Here is a 6,000-nt window from a genome sequence, read left to right on the forward strand (position 1 = left end):
GTGGACACTGCGATTTCCTCTCTTCATGAGAGGTTCAAGACCTTGGGCGAGGCTAATGAAAAGTTCAAGATATTGTTAGGGTTCACGGACATGTCTGACAAAGACATCGTTGATCACTGCCAAACCCTCAGCAACACGCTTACTCATGAGGGACACTCAGACATTGATGGAAGGGAACTGGCCATGGAGCTGCAGTGTCCCAGATTTGCCTTCCAAGAGAATAACAACAATGGATTTTCTCACCTTCCTGCATGAAAAGAAACTTACTGAAGTATTCCTGAACTTGTGGGTAGCTCTGCGGATCTGTGCAACTCTCCCTGTAACGGTGTCGGCAGCAGAGCGGAGCTTTTCTAAGTTAAAACTGATAAAAACTTATTTGCGATCCACAATGGCGCAGGAACGTCTTAGTGGGCTGGCCATCATCAGTGTGAGCCATGCAGTGTCTAGGGAGTTATCGTATGACGATGTAATCGACGAATTCACTTCCAGGAAGTCAAGAAGAGTCAAGGTATAACTGTTATAAGCAGGCACGTAGCGAAGAGAAAACGGCGGAATCCAGAATGTCATGACATATGTTAATTGAATTGCTTTTTGTTTAAATACAATGGTAGTTTGATTTTGAGTGTTTTTTACAGTCACCTTTCATGCCATTATTTTATGTTGCTTGTATTGTGCTTTTCTTTGGATATTCCACAGTTTAAGAGGATTTGCTAATTAATGTAGCCTATGTATTAGCAAATTAAAATAGTTCAGTGTAAGGTAAACAGTTTCTTCAATATGGTACCTTGATTACTTTGTGGGCAAATCCAATCGTGAAGTGGGAGGCGGGTGGGGGCGCCAGCTGCAGTCCTGCTAAGGGCGCCAAATAGGCTGGCGCCGGCCCTGACTGAAGTTCTCGGGCCATTGCGAGAAGAAGGTAAATCAGGCAAATAAATTATTGGGTCTTATAAGAAGGTCGTTCAGATATCTAAAAGGTCCGTCCCTCGTAACGATCTTCAAGAATGAAGTGCTTCCCCATTTGGAGTACTGTCACCCCGTCTGGTCCCCGAGATATGCTAGGGACTGTCAATTAGTTGAAAATGTTCAAAGGAGTGCCACCAGACTGGTGCCTGCACTTCGGCACCTCAGCTACTCTGAGAGATTGGAGCGCCTGAACTTGCCTAGCTTATATTACAGACGGGCAAGGGACGACCTAGTTGAGGTGTATAAGCATCTCAAGGGGCACTACTCAGTCGAGTGTCCTTACTTGGAGCTGGCGGACGCTCTCCCCACAAGGGGTCACAGCTCAAGATTGAAGAAGCCACAAGTCCAGAAAACTGTGAGGGCAAACTTTTTCGGAGTGAGGGTTGTAAACTCTTGGAACAATCTACCAGAAAGTGTTGTGACGGCACCGAGTGTGAGCTCTTTCAAGACAAGACTTGACCAACACTGGAGTGGGTTCAGGTACATTCAGGAGCCGGTGCATGCCCAGTACTTGCCAACAGTGCGTGACAGAAACGTGACCGATCGCCCGGGCGGCTAGCGAGCCGATGTTTTGGTGAAGAGGATAAAAGAAAAAGAAAAGTAATCAGAGACGTGACCGATCGCCCAAGCGGCTAGCGAGCCGATCAGTGGTGAAGAGGATAAAAGTAAAAAGCACAAGTCGACTGATGACGTCACGGACAACAAGCCACATTTGAGGAGGACCTCTGTCACCTCTCGTGGGGCGACCAGCATTTTAGCTTGAGGTCCACGTAGGTAATATTCCTACAAATCTAAAAAACAAAACAAAAAAAACCTCGTGAATCAGAGATATCCTCTGATAAGACCATTGGGGTTAAGGTGGCGGCTCGCTGGATACTTTCCACCAAACGTATTGCCCGTTTTGCTGGCCGTTTACCAAAACGCCCAGCAAGCACCAAGATTTCAGCTGTTGCAAGAAATGGACAACAGTTTGGCGGAGAATCTTTGCTGACCTGATTAGTGCTAAAATGAGCTTCATACAATTTCAAGTAAAAATTTTAATAAATCATGAAACAATAAAAATTTTAAATTTATCTCATAAACGGTGACATTCTCATTTGTAACTTTAAAACTTCTTTTCTGTTATTGTATCATTATTCAGGGTCTTCTTTGACCAGCCAGCCACCGCCACTTTTAAATAAACTTCACGACGCACCCATTGTCTCCAGGCGGGGAAGCACCTCACTCTTGAAGATCATTACAAGGGATATATGGACGACTTTCTTATAAGACCAATTAGTTTAGTTCCTTGATTCACCTTCTCTAGGAATACAAGGAGACCCCTACAGGTGAACCATGCGGCAGTCGACAAAGTTAAGAAGAAAACCCAGAAATTCAATGCGTGGGTTGGGTCAAACGATGAGCAGGACAGGAGGATGTAGGCAAGAGCCAGGAACCAACCAAAGTCAGAGTGTAGAAGGACTGAAAAGAAGTTCCAGAGGCTGGTTGCCAGCGAGGTCAAGTCAAAGCCAGAGGCGTTTTACCGCTATGCAAAATAGAAATTAAAAACGCGAGTAGGAGTATCGGACTTGAGGCTTGAAGATGGTAGTTGTGCAGATTCTGACCAGGACAAAGCTAAGGCATTGAACAGTTTCTTTTCCTCGGAGTTCAAATGAGAGGATGCGATTAATCTCCCTGCGTTTGAGGACAGGCGGTTCGACACAGCACTGATCCACATTGTGTTCACAGAAGAGGTTATAAGAAATCTGTCAAAGCTAAAGGTTCATAAGAGTTCCGGCCCTGATATGTGCATCCCAGAGTGCCAAGAGGGTTGTTCAACGAGCTTGCTGAGCCCCTGAAGATCCTTTTCTGTAAATGCCTGGATGAGCAAAAGGTCTCCAGTGACTGGAAAATGGCTTATGCGAGTCCTATCTTCAAGAAGGGAGATTGTCACTCCACGAATAACTGTAGACCGGTGAGCCTGACCAGCATAGTATGAAAAGTACTTGAGAGCATTATAAGAGATGCCATGATGGTACATCTACTGTACTAAGAAACAACCTTGTAAAGGATTGCCAGCATGGTTTTATGCTGGGGCGCTCCTGCTTAACACAAATACTCAACGTACTGGATATTTGGACCCAAATTCTGGAACGGGGTGGTAATATCGACAATATATACCTAGATTTTACCAAGACTTTCGACAGTGTACCCCCATGAAAGCTGAAAATTAAACTGGAAGGGTACAGGATTCGAGGAAATGTCCTACCGTGGATCGGAGACATTCTCCATGACCGCAAGCAGTGTGGTGATTAATGGCATGAAATCATCATGTGTACCTGTTACAAACAGGGTACCGCGGGGCAGTGTATTGGGCATGCTATTGTTTGTTTGTTTCATAAATGACATGCCTGATGCTGTACATTCCTCCATACAAATGTTTGCAGATGATGCCAAGTTATTTCGGGAAATTAAGAACCATGCAGACTGTGAAGAGCTGCAGAAGGATCTCTGTGAGCTTCAAGAATGGTCGAAGAAATGGCTGCTAAGATTCAATGTCACGAAGTGTAAGAGGATGCACCTGGGACGTACCAACGGTAAGGAGGCGTATCAAATGTCCCAATGGGACGAAGAAACTGCATTAATTGAGACAATGTGAAAAGGACCAAGGTGTGAATGTTGACAATGAGCTGAAGTTCTCTGGCCATTGTGAGAAGGTGAACCAGGCAACTAAATCATTAGGTCTTATAAGAAGGTCGTTCAGATATCTAGACGGTCCATCCCTCGTAAAGATCTTCAAAAGTAAAGTGCTTCCCCGTCTGGTCCCTGAGATATACTAGGGACTGTCAGTTGATGGAAAATGTCCAAAGGAGTGCCACTAGACTGGTGCCTGCACTACGGCACCTCAGCTACCTTGAGAGATTAGAGCTCCTGTTGCCATGGAAAATGTCCAAAGGAGTGCCACTAGACTGGTGCCTGCACTACGGCACCTCAGCTACCTTGAGAGATTAGAGCTCCTGAAATTGCCTAGCTTATACTACACACAGGCAAGGGGGACCTAATTGAGGTTTATAAACAACTCAAAAGGGCACTACAAGTACTTAGTCGAGTGCCCTTACCTGGAGCTGGTGGACGTTCACCCCACAAGGGGTCACAGCTTAAGGTTGAAGAAGCCGCAAGCCCAGAAAACTGTGAGGGGTAACTTTTTCGGAGTGAGAGTTGTGAACTCTTGGAACAATCTGCCAGAGTGTTGTGATGGCACCGAGTGTGAGCTCCTTCAAGACCAGACTTGACAAGCACTGGAGCAGGTACTTGCCAACAGTGTGTAACAGAGATATGACCGATTGCCCAAGCGGCTAATGAGGCGATCAGTGGCGAGGAGGATAAAAGTAAAAAGTACGACCTGAGAACTTCAGTTCATTGTCGACATACACAAGCAGGTCCTTTTCCCTTTTCGCTTTGTCTCTATTAAGAAGGTAAATCAAGCAACAAAACTCGTAGGTCTTATAAGAAGGTCGTTTAGATATCTGGATGGTCCATTGCTCGTCACGCTCTTCAAGAGTTAGGTGCTTCCCTGTTTGGAGTACTGTCACCCCATCTGGTCCATAAGGTATGCTAGAAACTGTCAATTGATTGAAAATGTCCAAAGGAGGGCCACCAGTCTAGTGCCTGCTTTACGGAACCTCGGTTACCTAGCTTAGACTACAGACCGGCGACCTAATTGAAGTGTATAAACATCTCAGGGCACTACTCGGCCGAATGTACATACCTGGAGCTGGCAGATGAGAGCTTAAGGTTGAAGAAGCCACAAGTCCAGAAAAACTGTGAGGGCAAATTTTTTGGGAGTGAGAATTGTGTACAATCTGCCAGAGAGCGTTGTGACGGCACCGAGTGTGAGCTCATTCAAGGCCAGACTTTACCAACACTGGAGCAGGTTCCAATATACAGGTAGTCCCCGACTTACGACCGACTCAACTTACGTCCACCCGCACTTACAACCGCCTCAATTGTACCAAAATGTGGTCAAATTATGTATTTTTGAGTCCCAAAGTCAGTACACAGACAAAATTTTCATCTGTAATTCACTTTAAAATGGCTGGCAAGCTTAAAAGTGAGTGTTTTGTGGTGCTGAGAAGAAAAACAGACCCAGATTTTTTATTTTCTATGTGTTATTTAAGCATTTACGACTTACGACCTGGATGCTGCTCCCTAACCCCGTCATAAGTCGGGGAGTACCTGTATAGTGCATGCCCAGTACTTGCCAACAGTGCGTAACAGAGACGTGACCGGCCACCAAAACGGATAACGAGGATAAAAATAAATGCAGTTTCTTGTTCTCATTAGGAAATATGATACGCCTCCTTACCATTGGAATGACCCAGGTTGCATCCTCTTACACTTCATGACATTGAATCTTAGCAGCCGTTTCTTTGACCACTGTTGAAGTTCACAGCGATCTTTCTGCAGCTCTTCGAAGTCTGTTTGGATCTTAATTTCCCTAAATAACTTGGCATCATCCTCAAACATTTGTATGGAGGAGTGTACAGCTTCTGGCATGTCATTTATGAAACACCCAAACAACAACGAGCCCAATACACTGCCCTGTGGTACCCCGCTTGTCACGGGTACACATGAGAATTTTGTACCATCAATCATGCAAAAGTCTCTGATCCACGCTAGGACACTTCCCCGAATCCTATACCCTTCCAGTTTAATTCTCAGCCTTACATGGGGGTATGCTGTCAAAAGCATTGGCAAAATTTAGGTATATATTACATTTACTTTTATCCTCTTCACCACTGATCAGCTCGTTAGCCACTTGGGCGATCGGTCACGTCTCTGTTACGCACTGTTGGCAAGTACTGGGCATGCACCAGCTCCTGAATGTACCTGAACCTGCTCCAGTGTTGGTCAAGTCTGGTCTTGAAAGAGCTCACACTCGGTGCCATCACAACACTTACTAGTAGATTGTTCCAAGAGTTCACAACTCTCACTCCGAAAAAGTTTGCCCTCACAGTTTTCTGGACCTGCAGCTTCTTCAATCTTGAGCTCTTGTGG

The sequence above is a fragment of the Homarus americanus genome, unplaced genomic scaffold, assembly GCF_018991925.1.
Source record: "Homarus americanus isolate GMGI-L3 unplaced genomic scaffold, GMGI_Hamer_2.0 scaffold50705, whole genome shotgun sequence".
Taxonomy (NCBI): Eukaryota; Metazoa; Arthropoda; class Malacostraca; order Decapoda; family Nephropidae; genus Homarus; species Homarus americanus.